The sequence below is a fragment of the Tamandua tetradactyla genome, chromosome 19 (genome assembly GCF_023851605.1).
Source record: "Tamandua tetradactyla isolate mTamTet1 chromosome 19, mTamTet1.pri, whole genome shotgun sequence".
Classification (NCBI taxonomy): Eukaryota; Metazoa; Chordata; class Mammalia; order Pilosa; family Myrmecophagidae; genus Tamandua; species Tamandua tetradactyla.
The window spans coordinates 37,121,961-37,141,411 of record NC_135345.1 but is presented as its reverse complement, the minus strand read 5'-3'; the positions used below and the strand labels follow the sequence as shown (position 1 = coordinate 37,141,411).

At 35.4% G+C, this 19,451-nt stretch overlaps 1 long non-coding RNA gene across 5 annotated transcripts in view; it reads left to right on the top strand.

The window, feature by feature from the left end:
* Positions 1 to 2,062: 2,062 nt before the first annotated feature.
* LOC143663561 (uncharacterized) overlaps positions 2,063 to 19,451 on the top strand; it is an 82,340-nt gene continuing 64,951 nt past the window's right edge. For 2 of the 5 annotated variants that reach the window (XR_013166045.1, XR_013166043.1), the window contains exons 1-6: positions 2,063 to 2,290; positions 6,313 to 6,413; positions 12,176 to 12,297; positions 14,477 to 14,801; positions 14,927 to 15,015; positions 16,716 to 16,809. This is a non-coding gene — a long non-coding RNA (uncharacterized LOC143663561). Of the gene's footprint in view, positions 2,291 to 4,275; positions 4,385 to 6,312; positions 6,414 to 12,175; positions 12,298 to 14,476; positions 14,802 to 14,926; positions 15,016 to 16,715; positions 16,810 to 19,451 lie in introns of all 5 variants that reach the window. The other 3 variants (XR_013166046.1, XR_013166044.1, XR_013166047.1) reach the window with 3 other exon arrangements.

Sequence of the window (19,451 nt, the reverse complement as noted above, 5' to 3'; positions counted from 1 at the left end):
TAAACAATCATCCTTATCTAGATGGAATAACAGGTCTGCTTAACTTCACTAGATAGACCCGTTCTTACACAAGCATTCTGCCTAGGTAGCTTTTGTGTATTTATAGTACCCAAAGACACCCTGCTCCAGACAACTCAGGTAGCTCGTATCCTCCTTGCCTCCTCATCCCCATTCCCCCATACCCTTTCTTTGTTCTAAGTTGGTATAAACTGTTTCCATACCACTTTGCTTTGAGCAGTAACTTTCTTTTAATTCTTCTCCCATGGGTGTCACTTTGCTCAATAAATTTATTCTGCGTTTTGTTTTCAGCATCTGTTTTCAACTTAACAGGACAGAGCTACTGCAAGAAAGTTTAAGACTATGAAAAAATGCTGAAAAATGTATGTGTTGCCATGTGAACTTTATAACTCAACGTGAGTAGGAAAGCACAGTCATTGGTATCATTGCATTGGCTTTGAGCTATGGACAAATTACACAAAAGTATTTGTTTGGAATTTGTATTCAGAGATTAGTAAGTACATTTTCATTTAGTCACTACAAAGCTGAAATTTTAATAATCATGTTTGCAATAATCAAAACCAGATGGATGTACATCATTTTATCATGGTTGGAAAAAGTAACTTAATTGTTGCTAAGCAATTTATCTATAAAGGTGAAAATGTTTGCAGCAGAATTCCTTTAATTTCTTTCAGAAAATCTGTAGTCTGGGCTAAGCTCCTATAGATTGGTTTTTGAGAAATATAAAGAAGCTCTAGATTATGGTGCTATTTAGTAATTGAATAATATAATGCAATAATTTATACATTATGTATTTTATGAGTATAATATTACCCATTAATATTAAGAAGAACTCAATTTAAATGTTTTATTTTTAGTGGTCATTTCATGTGGTCTCTGACTATTGTTATTTGGTTATCAGAGACCCATGTATACTCAGGTTTATATAGGATGAAAATATATATATATATATAGCAAACAGCCAATTTTAGAACAGGCTTAGGATGATACAGCTTATTATACAGGCTTCAAAGTTCAAGGCTGAAATGGAATTTAAAGCCCAAATAGTGCAATCAACTCTCTGATCTTTGAATCTCTTCTACAATGACCTGGTTAAGTTGTTGTCAATATGCCTGTTGTGAGGGAACTCATTACCTATTGAAGAAATAGATTCAATCTACTGATGACAGTGAATATTGTACACTGACCCCAGATCTGTCTTTTGGAGCCTTCACATATTTATTCTAACACCTGGAGCCATGTGAGACAATTGTTTGATGTTACTTGAGATTACCTATTATTACCCACTTCTCTTCAAGAGGCTATATATCTCCAATTTCTGAAACTATCCCTTGTGGCTCAGACTATTTTCTCCGTTACTTATTTTACAGCTTGTACTTTTTCCTCTTTATTGAATTCTTTTTGCTGAATGTTGGTCTCTCAGGACAATAAAAACCAGGCACATATAAAACCACCTCAGCATAGCTTCTTTTGTTACCACATTTTGATTAAAAGAATGCAATATAGTGATAATATATTTAGAAAAAATTTTGATGAGTGATTTGAAGGTTTCTAACTCTTTATACTTTTGTGTATCTTTCAAACTTTAATTAGCATGGGCCAAGAACTGTGTCAAGTGCTTATCTGTATTTATAATCAATTCCATAGCTGGCATTATTATTATTATTGCCATTCTAGAAATAAGTATATCAAAGCAAAGTAGAATTAAATAACTTCCCAAAATTTACATGTGGCTGGGGTATTCAAGTCAGATCTCAAATTTGGTCTTTTTGATTCCAAAGTCCGTGCTCTTAACTTCTATGCAAATCTGCAGAAGAAAGAACAGAATGCAAGATACAGTCATCAATTTCAGTGGGCTCTGATCTTGGTTTTAATTATGCTGGGTCTAGGGGTGTAATCATTCCTGTGTTTTAGACTATACTTGACTGGTTTTTGCTAGCCTTAAATAGTTTACAGTTCTGTGATAGCAGCATCACAGTGATTACATAGAAGATGTGTTATGACACCACAGAATTCCATGTCTTGGAAAGTGAGTAAATGGGCTTGGGAAGCTACTTCAAGCACATAAAGCTCTTGTTACCAGTGGAGATCATTTGACTTTTGTTCAATTTATAATGCTTTCTCAAAAAAGGACCTATCAGTAGTCGCCACCTCATGTTCTGAAAACCAAAAGTTTGCCTTGATGATGGCAATGCTGTTTGTAGCCTCTCATTTGCTCAGAATGTTTATGACACAGTCTATGGAGTTATCAAGGGTCTAATATCAAAGCAAGGTAATGAGGAATAACTAAGACTTCATACACAGTGGAGCTTAAGTCAGACTTTATAGAAAGGCACAACGAGAATCAGACTGTTAACAAAACTCATCACAGTGCCAATGACATTGCTAGGAACTTATTACAAATTTTAAATATGAGGAAAAAATATTTTTATCATTTTCCTGTTGGTTGATTGATTGGTTTGGTTTGTTTGAGTGTCTCAGGTTTATCTAAGAGCCATAAGATTGATCTTCTAGAAGCCTCCATAGAATATTTTAGAGTGAGTGGTGCTTCAGGAATAGGAACCTTCATCTGTCTTAGACCTCCTTTCCCTTTAGTCCATTTTACAATTATCTATTTGGTTTTGTATTTATTCATTCAATACGTGTTATTTAGTGACAAAGAAATACTTGGGGCAATGTACTAAATGAGATGATAATTTCTGTCCTCGAGGATCTCAGAAGAAACACAAATTTATTTGCAGGGGCACTTTAATGGCAGTCAACAAATTCATTTGTTTTTTATGAAGATTTTGGGGTGTCAAATGGAATTTAAGATTAGAGATTTTGTTGACCTTATAGGAATAACATTGTTAGAACTAAATGTCTGTACTTGTCTCTGCACATTGCTTTTATTTTTCTCTCTTGCTTCCTCTCAATCTGGGACTGAATCTTGCTCTTCCTCATATCTTCTCACTCTTTCTATCTCTCCAGTTTATCTTAGTACTTATATTGAAGATTATAAAATTATTTCTGTAAAGACTAGATAGTAAATATTTGAGGCTATGTGGGCTATATGGTATTAGTTACCCTACTCAAGTTTCTTGTAGTGTGAGAACAACCACAGAAAATATATAAAAGAATGAATGTGGCTGTGTTCCAATGAAACTGTTTTTTAAGGCCACTGCAATTTTAACTTCACATTATTTTTATGTGACCCCAAATATCTTTCTTCTTTTGATTTTTCTCAGTGATTTAAAAAAATGTAGAATTCTAGTTCATAGCTGTTACAAAAATAGGCAATTTTTGTAACACCAACCATACTCTGCCAATATTTGTACTATATGGCAAAAATTATGACTGCAGTCAGCTCATGAGCCCTTTTCCTCACACAACCGAACTCAAAACCACTACTAAAATTTCTGGCTAAAATTCTGCCTGATCATGGTATGGGGAAGAAGTCTGGAGACATGTACTAAATGTCTTCACCTGCAACAACATACAAAATAGGATGTGAGCATGGAGGGTACTGGGGAGACAGATGATGTTAGTTTCCAGCTAAGATGAAAACCTGAGAATTAGGTTAAACATTGTGTCCAGTTCAAACATTAAAGAGACAATTTCTATAGTGAGATTTGGCCAGATCATATTTAGGGAAAGACAAGGAAATTCTTTGTTTATTTTTTTTTAATTAGCCTGTAAAGAAAAAGAAGATGTGATGTACAGCCAGAAAAATTACAGTGCTACCTATTTGATAATCTAGAGCATAGATTGAACAGAAGAGAGTGCTGAAGATTGCCTAATGAGGAAAGCAGAAAGCAAATCATAACAGCCATTGCTATGTTAGGAGTTTGGACTTCCCCCAAACTCATGTTAGTGAGTAATGGAATAGAGGGCACTAACACCTGAATTTTTTTTTTTTTTTTTTGCACAAGTCACTGATCTTGTTGACAATGAGAACAGTGATATCAAGTTTCAAGTCTGAGATTAGAGGCAACAATTTGAAATCCTTAAGGATAGAGTAGAAATTACTTAGCACCAGCAATCTAGGGCAGATATCAGAAGTCCAGGCAGCAGAGTTCCAAACTATTTACTTAAACATTTTCTTTCTGTTAGAAGATGATAAATTCTTAACTTTACAGCATGAGTAACATTTCTGTCAGGCCATGAAGCATATTGGCCAGGCAGCCTTTTAGTAACTCCATATTAAAGAAAAATAAAACTATAGGAATCTCCAGTATTTGCTTGTTATTGTCACTGTTTTTCTTGTTTTGCCTGCAGGGGATCTGCTTTCTTTGTGCCAATTAACACTTAACTTCTCCAAAAATAAATAATAATTGTGGAGTTATGAAGACAGATTGAAGAATAATACCTGTCATAGGCACTCGGTGTGAGTGTCAACCTTTTTCTGTATGGTTCACACTGGCATTGCTTTCAGTTTAGTTTTGGCTTAAAGTTCTAAATTACCAGAATTCTGTTTACTTAATGATTACCAACTTGAATTCATTGGTGAGATAATCCAGATAAACTATCTATTTTAGGGAGGTCAAAATCATCACAATGTCATCTTAAGGACAGAAAATATTAAAATTTTAGAATTTCAAACTAGCTCTCAATGAATTTGTTTCTAAAAACACAAGAGTTTATTTACTTATAAATATTAACTGAAAAGATTATGTAGCAGATTCAAAGAAATAAGTTTGCTTCTTTTGTTAGAAGAATCTACTGAAAGTAGTAAATTCTTTTCAGCTGAATATGAATAATTATGAAATCTATGATGGAATGCCACAACCATTATATAAGCGAAAGGGACTATATAATTTTTACCTGAAGAGCAATCCTGCATACAAAAGGTCCTGGCATTAACTCCTAGCTCCAAAATTAAAAGGACTCAATTTAGAAAACTGAATAAAGCTTGGGAGGAAGGGGAGAGAAGCAAAAGGCTCAGAGAATGCATCAGTTGTGAGGATGGAACTCTTCCTCCTGGAATGGGAAAGCAATTGAACATAATATGGAAATCATGGGGAAAATTCCTTAGGGGTTGTAATAAGTTGTCTGTAAATTTGGCTCCTCAAAAGTCCTGTCATCTTTGCATGAGTTTCCTACCATCAAGCGGTGTAGTGTATTTCCTTTCCCTTTGGATCTGCAATGTGTCTTGACCATCATATGTGACATTGCACAAGCTCTGAGCTTAGCCTTTAAAAGGCCTGGCAACTTTTGCTGTTGCTTTCTTGGAACCTAATAGTAAAGAAGTGCAGGCTCTTTTTTTTTGCTGGAGAGAGGGCCATACTGAAAGGCTCTAGAGGCAGGGCTACCTTGTGGAGAGAAATGACAATGGAGAACAGAAGCACCCAGATCCATGTCAGCACAAGGCCCCAGGGATATGAAAAAGGGTTTCTTGGATCTTGCAGTCAAGCCCATCAAGCATGAGTGACCTCAACTAATATCATGTGGAGCAGATCAGCCACATTAAAAAAGAAATAGTCAACCGCTGTTCTTTTAAGCTGTTTAATTCTGGAATGCTTTCTTTATGCAGCAAATCATATTTCCTGTGCTAAGGCTGAAGGAGAATGTGTAACTGCTTCTGGCAGAGAGACTACTAACAGTATAGATGGCTGGAGTAGTAAAGGTTAATAGAAATTGATGTATCCTTCCTTGAAAGAGAAATCCAATAGCATAAAAATCCTGGCCTATTATTCCTTCCTTATTTAATCTGGCTGAGGGGAGGTGAAATGAATTATATCTTTGGTGAGTTTAGAAGGAGAAACCTTCGCTCTCTCTTGGGAGAGAGCATCCAGCAGACAATACCTATTTTTCTCTGCTTAGCCATCCTTAAATCTTAAAAGGAAGAATTCCCATTTAGCCTGGACTGGCCTGGTCCTGTACTGCTGTAATTGGGGTGACTGCATCTTTCTAAATGAGGGCTTTAGTATCAGGAAGATAACTTTCTTGCACATATAAACCACATTCAGCAATATCAGCCTCATCAGGAAGTATTTGATTTCCATTCCTCGTCTCATTTAATTCCTTAGTTGTTAAAATTTGGATGGGGATGAGACATACTATGTATTGGACACATCTTAAAGACTAATGCTATTTAGATCCTGAAGCTGAGAATGAAACTTTAGAACCCAGTTTGTAAATAATTTACTATAACTTGATTGGTAGTTCCTGCGTAATCAATGAGGAAGGTATTTAATTTTATGAAATTTTGACTTCTAGGTATTTGAAAATTATCTGCAATTGGGCCAAACACATCAGTTTTGTACTTTAACTTTGAAATGCATTTGATGCGTTAACCACATTTTCTGATTGCAGGGATGGTCCTAGTGGTTAAATAAAGAGCAAGCTATGGCAAGCCTGTGTATCATTTAAAAGGAAGAAGAGCTATGTCTTATAACTGGATGAAGGTATCTGGGGTAAGAATAAGAACACCTAATTCTTTTATTGATTTTCTCTTTTCATTCCTCTTCTTACTTTCCTCAGTTTATTCAGCTAATCGGTATGGATTTCTCTAACTCGCCAGGTGATTGTGAATATGAGATGAATGAGAAATGTACAGAAAACACTTTGAAAACAAAAACAAATATTAAAATATAAAGTGTTATTGAATATGTTTTCACAAAAATGTATCATCATATCTTATTGGGAGTTAGCTGTCTTTGGTACAGTCTAGGTGAAACATTGAAAGGTTTTCCTTTTTTGGGACCCAAGTTAAAAATTACAATAGTCCCATCTGGCGTTAAAATGAAAGTTGAGTCATGATCGTTACCAAGTGCAATATACCTTTCTGTAGTTGTTTTGCTGTCACCTCACATTTAAAAATACATACATATATACACCTATAGTGAGATAGGTGAGATATATATATATATCCTGCTCTCTTACACCTTATGGCTACATGGTTGACCATTATTCCCTGATTAAAAGTAAAAATCACAGTGCCCTTAACAAGTCATAAATCATCTCATTCTTAAAGGTACAGATTACAACAGAGGTCCAATCTCATCACTTTTATGGATGACTATTTCTGATTAGGCAAAACGTACAGCAGGTTTATTTTCTAATCTCATCAAAATGCCTCTGGCTCACAATGGTGCAGGGAACATCTGTCATTTTCCCTCTCAAATATCCATCAGGCAAAATTATTAAATCAACATGCATCATTTTGTATAATAGAACTAAAATCACTGTTATAGAACATAATTTTGGGATTGATTTTCCCTGCTTTGAAAATAAACAACTTGGCTTCACGTTCATGGTTATGCAACAGCAGGAGATAATTATTTTATAAGAAAACTTTATTTTATTGACATTATCTCTAAATGATCCCTTGAAAGAACATATAAAATTTAATATACATTCAATTTAGAAAAATCTCATTCACATCATATCAGCATGTATCTATTTTTATATTTATTTTACTGTCAGTGTTTGAATCCAAACATCATAATTTTTTTGTGATGTGTTTTCTTCCTGATTAATTCAATCCACAAGTGCATAATTCTGATTTAATAGCATAGACTTTGTTCCCAACTAGTTTGAGAATGAATCCTGACCCTGGTGACATGGCCTCGGACATGGTACTTAATATCTCTAATTGAGTTTACTAATCTGTGAAAGGGGAAGATGATGCGATGATTATCATGAGAAGAAAAAGAAGTAACCTATTCACAGTTGTCTGGATTGAATGAGTTTGTGCATTTAAAGGGCTGAGAGCTGTGTGCACATAGTGAGAGTGATATGGCAAAATTCATCTATCATCCACTCTTTCAATTTTTCATTCATTTCTGAATGGGGTGACCTAGGGCAACATATTTACATTCTCTGAGTGACTGTGTGCTAATACCTATTAATTTTCAGCTATTTTGATATTAGATAGGAAGTTATATAAAGTACATTTTTAAATGGTAAAGAAAAATTTCTCTCATGTTAATGATCCAGGGTAGTTTTGAAGTAATGCTTGAAAATGTATGGAGTTATGATACTATAGGAAATCATGTATTGCGATGCATTATTTGAAAGCTGTTTCCTAATTGATTATATATTGCCCAGTATATGCTCTTTTTCCTTCTCCAGTTCCAATTTTTTTTACCCTTTCTAACTCTGCTTTTGTGCCTGTGGTAGGTTGAATTCTGTACCCAAGAAAAACATGTTTTTAATCTTAATCCATTCCTGTGAGTGTGAATTTGTAAATAGAACCTTTAATTTCTAGTTAAGTTAGGGTTAACTGAATCAGGTAGGGTTTTCATCTATATTACCAGAGTCTTTTTAAAAGCAGAATGAAATTCAGACAGAGAAAGCCATGAAAGAAGCTGAAATCAACAGAACCAGAGAAGCAAGGAGAAGATGTTGTCATGTGCCTTGCCATGGGACAGAAAAGCTAAGGGCTAAGGACCTCTGATAACCAAACCCCAGAATGCCACAGTCTTTGGATAGAAGATTGCCTTACAGATGCCTCAATTTTGGGCTTCAAGCCTCAAAACAATGAGCCAATACATTTCCATTGTTTAAAGGAACTCATTGATTTGTATTGGTTTTAACAGGCAGGAAACTAAGACAGTGTCCCAAATGGCTAACATCTAACGACTGGTTTAATCTGTGTCTTTGCCTTCTGCCTTCCCAGTGGGTTTGGGTTTAAGGGACAGGTCAGGTCAAAGGTGAGGGAGGTCTGGATATATATATTACCTTGATTCTCTTTCTGATGCGTAAAAGAGAGTGGAGTGCATTTCTTTACTGGAGGCCACATCCCTGTCAGGTGGCCTTCTCCAAACGGTTCTCAGGTTCCTGGTCCTGCTAATTTTTTCCTCTTATAACCCTTTTAGGCCCGTAAGTAATAAAGGCTCCCAGTTCTTACCTTCCCAGGGTACTGTGCTATCCCTTGCTGGTTATCCCAAACCACCTTCACACCCCTGTGAGTACCAGCTTTTTTAAACTCTCTTGAATTAGTCAAGTTGAGTGTACTATTTCATTCCTGTTTGGAGCCTTATGGGTACAAATATCTCAGTTTGAAATGTAGAAAAAATAACCATATTTGAAGTAAGTAAAAATATTTTAAGTGTTTCAGAGAGAAGAATTTTATGGCAGCTAAAAATTCTTTAGTGTTTTCAGGGTGGTAATTGAAGTGCTTGTTTTCTGTGTAACAGCTTTGAGGATTTCAAAGTATTTGTCACTCTCAGTAATAAATTTTTTTTTAAAAGTGTTAAAAAAAAGTTTGCCTTTCTGAAACATAAGGTCAGATTAGCATTCATTTGGATTTTGCAAGGTAACTGAACATAGATTTGAATTGTAAAGTAGCTGTAATTATCTTTTTAAAAGACACAGTAACTCTTCTTGGCAACCAGCACTATAATTACAGACATTGTGTTCTTTATGAACTTCCCTGCTTTTGACAGGCTAGAAGATGAAAAGATACACTAGGACTTCCTGTTATCAGTCTCACTTTTTGTCTCATCACATCTCTTTACTTCTGAAACCATGACCCAAATGGGATTTACATTTCATTACTCATGACATATTGTCTGTCCCCTTTAAAGAAGAAAAGAAACTATGTTTTCAAAGAATAAGGTTGATTTTAGTGCCAGCATGCAATTTATTGTTTGCATGATGATAATAATCTTCCCAAACTAATAAAAAATACCAAGATATTGTAATATTTCATTAGGGAAAATAAATAACAATACAAAATAATATTAGCAAGAATGAAATAATTTCTAATAAGATGTAATACATTGAAGAAATTGAGAATAACAAGGCATATCATTAATTCAAGAAAAAATTCTAGAATAGAAATATAAAAATGCGTTTATATAGTTTGGAATACCATTTTTTCCTGTCATATGATACATAGAAGTGGTCATCAGAATGATTGTTAGTTATCAGAATTATTATTATCCAATTAAGAATGGAAATATTCACACTCAAGAAGGCTAAAAACCAATAAAACATACTTCAGCATCCCTGATTTTTAGAATCACAATTTCTGTTACACTTACCTTTCTGGTTGACATTATGCTTTTAATCCCAACAGTTGCAAACATTTACATTGGTAAAATCTTTTCTACCAATTTGCTTGATAAAATGCTAATGCAGGCATACATACCCCAGAAAGATTTAGCTTCATCTGTTATAGAAAGCAAAACATGTTTTTTTTTTAAATCTCTATAAACTTCTTTCCTTTTCTTACCTGAAGTGAAAATATTTATTGAAGCAACTAGCCAGTACTTAGTAGGTAAGTAATGACGTGCGATATGCAGTGGAAATGAATAGAGAACAAATGTGTTTTGGAAAAAGAATTGAAGAAAGTAATAGTGGAGGGCCTCAGTGCAGTGGTAGCTCAGTGGTAGAGTTCTTGTCTGCCATGCCGGAGACCCAGGTTTGATTCCCAGAGCCTGTCCATGCCAAATTAAAACAAACAGGTAGCAGTGGGAGATTGTTTTAGTACTACTAAAGAGAAAGTTTAAGGGAAGGTTGGGGAAATGTCCATGATGTTTCAGACATTTAATGTATTTTAAATTATTTAATTGTCTCAAAATTTCTATACTAGTAAACCTTATTTTCATCTTCCATCCTGTCTACTTTAACACATGAGATAAAGCAAAACCTTGCCTGTGTTCATACAGCCAGCACATGCTGTTGCTTAAACCACAGTCATCTCTGGAGAGGGTATTTTGTTCTATCAGTTGATCCATGGGTGCTCTGAATTGGGTGAATTCACTCAATCTACTGTTTACTGGAGATTTCTGCAAGATTGGATAAATATGAGTAAATGATGTTTTACTAGCTACTTCCCTCCCACTGTGCAGTATATGATCATTTCTCATTTGATTTACAATTAAATTTTTTTCTGAATAATTCAAAGAAGTTTTTAAACACATTTTCACAGTGTATAATTTCCTGGTATATGTTGGCTTTTCAAAATAATGGGAAAATTAAAATTTTAGTTCCCAATCCAATAACCTAGCTCTCAGAAAACATTTATAGCCTCTGAGGTAGGAATACAAAAACAGGCCTGATTTTAGGTTTATCTTCCAATTATTTCCTTTTTCACTCTGACTTGACGCTTGAACAGATGTGTTTAGAGTCTTCACTTTATAAGAATATATATTTTGAAAAATATCTTTGTAATCCTTCAGGAAAGTAGAAAAAATTGATTGTAGAAAACAGGATAGAGTACTTTGGTAAAACAGAGTATAGAAATATATATATTTGGAAAAACTAAACAAATAGATGTAAACAAAATGCGTGTTTTAAGAAGTAGGTATGATACTTGTTAGAAAAGCATTTGAAAAGAAAGTAAGAGATTGAGAGACAGGTTGACAATTAAGATTTAAGTTTGGTCACTGTCAAAAGTTAAGTTCATTCATTACATTGATCAGTATCATGGTAGTTTCTCTCTCTGTGGAAGAAGTCATAAAACATTTAGATATTGTGAGAGTTCATTTGATCAGATGAGACTAAATGGCAGAGCCATTTAACCCATCAGTTAAATTTGTGAATGACTTGGCTTGGAGCCATAAAGAATATTCCACAGCATTCAACCAAAAGAATAGAATAAACTACAGATTGTGCCAGACTCTACTAATAAGAAAAGTGCACAATGTATTATTAGACCATTTAGATTTTGCTGGAACCATAAAATACTCTTCTTGGGTCTCCTGTTAATACCAATGGGTTTTCTGTGGTCCAGAGTACATGCAGACCTGCAGATGGTTGGACCCAAGGAACACCATTAAGATCACATGATGCTACTGCATAAATGATCTTGGAATGTAACTGTTCTGCAGACAAATGTAGTATGGAGTCTATTGTAGAAATCTAACATTATCCCAGAGTAGTGATTACTTAGATTTTGGACTCATGAGTAACAGATAGAGTCCCTTTGAGAGAAAAATTTGCCTCTGTTAATGGGCTTTCATGAAAGACATCACCACAGAGAGATGTCAGATAAATCGAAGTAAAATATATATTCTGTCATGGTTATATTACAGAGATATTACAATAAGGAGGGAGTATTTCAGCAGAGTTCATTGATAATATGGAAATGGTAATTTTAAGAATATTCCATTATTATACTGTAACAATGAACAGGTCACAATTCTGCTAGGTACAGAAAATAGAATCTTCAGAAAAGTAGCCAGTTATTGTTGAAGAATAGTGTAAAACCTTGAGTTTTCTTCAGGCTAAAATGAAGCAAGCTGTTTGGCTCACTCATGGAAATTCCGAATTAAGAGATGCAATGTCATGTGGAAGTGTGCTATAATTTGCCTGGAAGAAGGTAGAACTTTGGCTGAGAAAGTGAAGGTAAATCTGCACAATGGGGAAATGAGGACAGAATAACTGGTATTGAAGAATTGGACTCTTACACCTAGGTTAAGGTTTGAAAATCTATGTAATTCTTGGTTTTGGCCAGTGGCCTTGTTTTATAGTTTGGCAAATAGGTCCTAGAATACTGGACATATAAGAATTCTCATATTTGGGAAATATAATTTTGGAAATTCTTGTTGGAATTCTGAGGAAAAATTAAGGTGGACCCTGTTGGTGCCAGCCAGGTTACTGGCTTAGAAGGCAACTGTTATGCAAAGGCAGATAACCTGATTTAGCCTCAGAAGGTAGCTACTCAGGTATGTGACATGAGAAGGCACGGAAATTTTGAAGCTATACAACATTGGATGTAATGAATGCATATTCCTCTGTCAATGGATAGGTTGCTAATGTGGTCAAAGATGTATAGTGTCAGTCAAAATAAAATCTTTTAATATGACTCTGGTAGCTAGTCTACCAGACAAAAGAACACCTCTGATGAACCATGTATGCCAGTATTTACTTCTTATACAATCCCCTCACACACCAAATTTGGATTGATTTGTGACTTATATTAGCTAGCAGACTTTGGAGAAGGTCATTCCATCAGTTAAATGTCTGGACTTCAGGAGGATAGGAAACTTCTGCTTCCCTTCTCTTGGAATACTCACTTTAGGAAGCTCTAAGGCAATATGCAACTATAGCTACTCTACTGAAGAAATTTTATGGAAAGAACGTATGGAAAAGCCACTCAGAGAGGAGAGGCCCTGAAATTGCATGAAGATGGGTAGAGGTTCAGCTGTCTCACCATCACAGTTGAACTTTCAGATATCCCAGAACTTTTGACTAAAATTGCATGAGAAACTCCAAGTGATGCCAGTTGAACAATTTCCCAGCAAGTCCAGAGACTACGCAGAACTAGGAAAGAAAAAAAAGAAAAAAAAGGTGGTTGTTTATTTTAGATCACTAAGTTTGGGGGAGTAGTTATTTACCAATTGATAGTCAAAGATAATTTTGGATAAGATTCCCAAAGCCATATGGTGTGTTAAGGAATCTGTAAGTTTACTTATAGAGGTAAGTGAAAATAAAACTTAGACAATGATCTCAAGGTGAAAAATATTTTGAGAATTGTTCTAAGAGCCCCAATTGATAAAATATTCATAGAGACTAATTGGCTAAAGAAAAAATAAATTTAGTTTTGGGAACATTTCATGCCTTTATTAATGCCTATAAAATGCACCAGTGGGAAAAAGTGGGGAGTCATAATATATGGTCTAATTGATGAAGGATGAGAAAACATTCAAATGTTTCTGGTCACAGTAATGGCAGGAAATCTGACTCCCTATTGGCTGATACAAGTGTTGGTGATTGTTAGTATTTTTGTATGTCTATTGCTGTGCATTAAGTATTTGCAAACACTTCTGTAATACAAATTTTAAGGAAGTGTTGATAAATATTAATAATAGGATATTTGTAATGATCAGGAGGTGAACTGGAAGAAAAGGGTTAACAGTTCGTCTTTTTCCTTTTAATTACTCTTTGGAATGACAAATGACTTGATCTTTGGTTAAATACCCTTGTGACATTATGTCAACAAATTTATAGGGGGATACTGAATCCAAGGTAAATGAGAATTTGGCCAGGAACCAAGTACCAGAGCAAGGCCTGTACATAATTACCAAGATTGAATATTGAGTTATGATAAACTGATATTGCTAAGTTGTAGCTATACCAGATTGCAGGAGCTAGTAATATATCCTTGAGTGTTTTAGTTATGAGTAAAAGCTGAAAGAAACTTAGAGTTAATTACTTCCCTAAGTTAAGGTTGAACACACCAATTTCATCTTCATCAGTTGTGTCATGCACATACCAAGGTCAGAATGATTTTGAGATACTCACATCCTAAGCCTGTGTCCATGTGTTGCTATATATTCTGGGTTGTTAACTATCTTGTCTGAATTCTTAAAGCTCAGTAAACTTAGTGCCAGAATAAGTTTATTTGTTCCCATGAATTTGGTTGACAGTCTGAACTCAGGACTACTACCCTTTGGAGTGGAGTGGTCTTTGCAGTTATCAGTCAGGTATTTTCACATCAACAGGTACAAGAGGCCTCAACTGCATGTGATTGTTTCAGTGTCTTACCCTGTTCTCTGATAAAGAACTCTCCTCTTCTCTTCAGGTCTTCTCTTAAGCTTGAATGTCTACTGCTAACCTATTATGACCCTGCCTTCTTTTGGGCAAGGAGCTGACACCCACTCCTGAAGCTTGTAGCTGATAAAATTCGTGATTTGCTCTCTGTTGGCTCCAGCTCTCAGTGACCTCACTTAGTCTTGCTTTTCACACTACTGGATTCAGCTCTGCAAGCTCTATCATACGATACACTGAATAAGCCCCTGTTGCTCTACTGGGAACTGCTTCTTTTGCCTCTCGATGTCTGGGATGAAAACAGAAGCCTCTGCAATTCTCCAAAATGCTTGAACATTTGCTAATTTTTGTCATTGGAAGTAAGAAACAAACACCAAGTACACCTGATTATTTTTAACACCTGCTGGCTTCAGAATTTTGGTTATAGAGTAGGGATCCAGGACACATGTCTCATTTCCTGTCTTCTTTCTTAATTTTCTTTCAGATGCCCTCATCTAAGTCAAAAGCCTATTTTTGTTGTCCCTTCCTGCTTGGAAGAGTATTTTCCTACATCTTATCTTCTTCTTTCTCCAGGTACTACCTACCTTTTCCCTTTTTTGGGATCATAACTGAGAACTGAAACCAGTGTATACATTAATGCTACCTCAAGTGAAATCAGTACTTGCTCTGAGCCAAGCTTTATTCAAGATGCTAGGATTACAGTTGTGAACAAGTTGCATAAGATCCCTGGTCTCATTGAACTGATATTTTAGGTGGAGAACAGAAAAAAGCATAAGAACCAGGAAAAAAAAATGACTTGGAGAGTAACTTAGGTTTTATGGTCAGAGAAGGCGTTATTGAAGAACTACATTGAGGCAGAAATCTGAAGAAGACAGTAATAGAGTGAGACCTGAAGTAATGGCAGGACAGAGATTTCAAGTGAAAAACCAGTGAGAACAAGAGTTCCAATAAAGAAACAATCAGAAGGGCAGAGAGGAAAGAGCATAAAGAACCACTGGGAAAAGGGTAGATTAAGTCAAATTGCTCAGTAAGCAGCAAGTCAGGTATGAATTTTTAGCTACAATAAAACATTGGATTCTAGATGCAAAAGGAAATTTCAGGATATTTCAAGTAGAAATGGGACATGATATACTCAAAGGCCATTCCGGGCTACTTTGAGCTTCCACATAGTGGTGGTAGCAGGGCAAGGAGAGAAAACAGGGACACCTGTTAGGAAGTGATTTCTGAAATCAATATGAGATAGTGAAATATGGAGAGAAGAGGATGCCTAAGGAATACATTTTTGAGTTAGAGTCCATAGGACTTACTAATGGATTGTTAGAGATGTGTGTGGGAAAAGAAGAAAGCATGAGTGATTCTACATTTTTATTTGAGCAAGTAGGTAGATGGTAGTTCTAATGAGAGATTGGAAAGAATAAGAAAGCAAAAATTAGCCAAAGACAGGAGTAGTATGTTATACCTGAGATTTCCCTTTAGACAATCAGTTAGGAAACCAGATTAACATGTAAGTTTGAATTTTAAGAAAGAGTTCAAAATTGGAGCTATAAATTGAGAGTTGTTAGCATTTTTAGTATTTCAGGTAATCATAAAAAGAAAAAGCCTAAGATCTATCCCTGGAACCCTTCTATGTTTTGAGGTTGATGATGAAAGGTGATGGAGAAGAATCATCAGTGACCTAGGAGGAAACCTAGGGGGATGTGGTGACATGAAGGACAAGTGAAGAAAATGTTTTGAAGAAGAGATAGGTCAATCATGTGGAATTCTCCTGAGAGATTGAATAAGATGATGACATGTGCAAAATATATCATGCTTTACCTTACAGATCCACTTTCCACCCTTCACAGACCTGCCTTTTGGCTGACATATGGACTAACTGACATTGTCCTTGACCCTTGGCTTCTGTTGACTTAGCTAACTGAGAAGCCAGCATGAGATCTGATAGAGGGAGGGAAGTGAGGACAGGATGTTTATTTCCCTACTTCACTCCTTGAAGCCTTGCTTTGTACTGGCTCTATCCCTCTACTGAAAGACATAGCTTCTTTGTAGATGGCTCCTGTGACTCTCTCTTTCCTTGTAAGTACATCCTCCCTTTATCATTCTGGAATTAGCAACATTAACAGCCCCACTGTTAATAGACCTTGGAAGATATAATATCACTTGTTACTTCTCTGGAGTCTCCCTACAGTTTGTATGTAAACTTTGCTTTCAACCTTCTTCAGTTATACTAATTTTATTGTGTCACTTGTTTCCTTTTACAACCCTGATTGATACAGAACACGAAATGACATTTGACTGCAACATGAAGATTGTAACTGTCCTTGACAAGAAAAGTTTTAGTTGCATGATGACAGATGACACCTACCTGGAGTAAGTGTATAGGTTAAATTATGTGGGGAATTAGGGGAAGCAACAGTAGAACATTCTTTCGAGAAGTTATGCTCTGAATAGGATAGGGCATCAAGGTGGTTTCTGAAGAGTTTGCATGTGGTGAAGGGATTGTCACTGAGAAAAAGAACAAAGTAAAATGAATTTCAAAAACATTATGCCCCTTATAGAGAGCATATATGGTAGTCAGTTATGTCACATTCTTATTGCAAGAATCTTTAACTCTAAGGAGATCAAGAGGATGTCCTAGATGGGAGCTGGGAAGGGAAAGCAGAAACTCTGTTTCTTAGCTCAACTCTGTTGCTTCATCTTAACTCAAGTGAAAACAAAGTCAGAGGAAAGGACCTTTGAGGTTTTTAACAAATTTCCTAGATTTTCACAGTAGGAACGAAAAAAAAAAAAACATGGATTAAGGGAAGATGCAGTATTCACTGATTTCCCTTTTGGAAAGTTGCATTTTGTTAAGCTGTCCCAATGTTACATATCTTTGGAACACACACGAAATGAAGGACATCAGTCATCCAAATAATTGTATACCTATTTTATCATTTATTTTATATCCTTCTGGAAGATTTTGAGTGGAAAGTTCTTTAGCTTTTAACATAAAATTAATTATGCTTGGAAGTAACTATTTTTAAACTTTGAAAGTGGTTTTCTATTTCTTAAAACCTATGCTTACAGCAATTTATAGTTTGTCTCATAAGTAATGGTGTTGTACAAGACACATCTGAGGGAAAAATAGAAAGGAATAGAACTGCTGTGAGATCGAGTGCCTGCAGGAAATTAGGGATGTGTAAATATAATTGCTGAGAATCACCCCTTAGGCCTCATTTGTTCATTTCCCAAGGAAATCCATAAGAGGCTTCAGAGAGGAAAGAAAACAGAGGTGAGAGTAGAGAAACCAAGCAGTTCTGACGTTTGAAGTGTAGCTGATAAAAAAGAACAAACCCCTTAAGCTTTTTGCTTGTCAAACAGTGATGACAATGATCTTGACCCTTTTCATGGGTCTCTTGTGACTAGGACTGTTTTGTGAGGCACCTCATTAGTTCAGGAGAACTAGAAATGGCATGCCACTGCATTTGTATTGCCTTCAAAGGAGCTATTCATTTTTATGATACCTTTAATGAGTTCATTTGAATAATTAAATTGAGTTATCACAGAGCAAATATCAACTTCTAGCAAAACATTTGTTTCATTAACCATTATTAATATGTATTTTCCCATAAAAGAATTATATAGTAAAATATAGACAATAAATGCAGTCTATGCATTTCAAATTTTACAGCTAATAATGCTATCAAATTCTGAACATTGGGAGACAAATGTCATTTTTAATTACATGTGCATATATTTCCAGGTTGATGGGAGAGAGAAATCAGAAAATGCACTGGAGAACTTATGAAATTATATTCTGTTCTAGGAATGTTAAGGCATTATTATTTATAAATATGCATTTATACTGGCTTTTTACCTGTTTGTTCAATAGTTGAAGTCTTCCATTTCCACCAAAAATGACAAAAAAAACCTTTGAACAAAGAGTTTCAATAAATAATTTTTAAACATTTAAAAAAAAATAGTTTTAAAAATGGTAGTTTGATTAATTGTCGAGTATTTTATGAACTCCAACAGGCTCACTGGTCATAACAAATATTTAAATTTATGATGTTTGCTTAATAAGGCATGATAGTGTTCCATCTTAATAGTCTTATTTTCTTCCAAGAATGCATTGTGATGGTAAGATATGAAAGCAATAATCACTGAGCACAGGAAATTGCAGTTTTATAACAATTCAAAGCACACAGATAACATACAAGGCAAATTCAATATATCAAAAGGTGACAGAATAGTATTAATATTAATTAATTAAAAACCTCTGTTCATCATTCCATTGGGCGTTGGCGGAAACTCAATGGATAGCATCCCTTTTTCTCCACTTGAAAAACAGTTTGAAAAATGGTCTAATGTATGAGAATAGAAATAGAAGTTTGGGTATCAATAAAACTGATACAGGAGAAGGAAAGTTGCATGCCCCAACAACGGGCTTCTTATCACTGAACTTTGGTGTTAAGTTTTATCCCACCCTCCAGGTACGAAGAAGCTCTGTGTCACCACAAGCCTTCCCAGATTGGGACCTAGGACATTAAAATTTAGAGGATGGAGACACAGGGCAGAAAACGTGGTTTCTGGTAGCAAGTGGCTTCAAACAGGAAGGAAAGGCTTACTGTCAAAACAGAAATTACCTGATTTAAAATTCATCAATTCTATTACTTATTCTATCTCCCCATGGAGGAAAGAGTAAAGAGGCAGGGCATGTAATACAGAGTTATTGTTGCAATGTCAACATCCTGCTCACTGTGCCAAACTGTTGTCAGAAAGGGAGACACCCATTACCATCTCCAAGGTGCAGGTCTTGCCGCATGAAGGATAGCAACAGTATAACAATGTCTGCTACCAGGAGCAGCAGTTCCAGGTCTCAACTTAATCCATGATTTGCAGGTGTCCAGGTCTCCATCAAAAGCATGATTTATACAGACATCACATGGAACAACACTAATTTAAATAGAGAAGAAACAGATCAAGGTCAGCTGCAGTGGTGGGCTTAGGTCTCCCATGGCCAGTGGGTT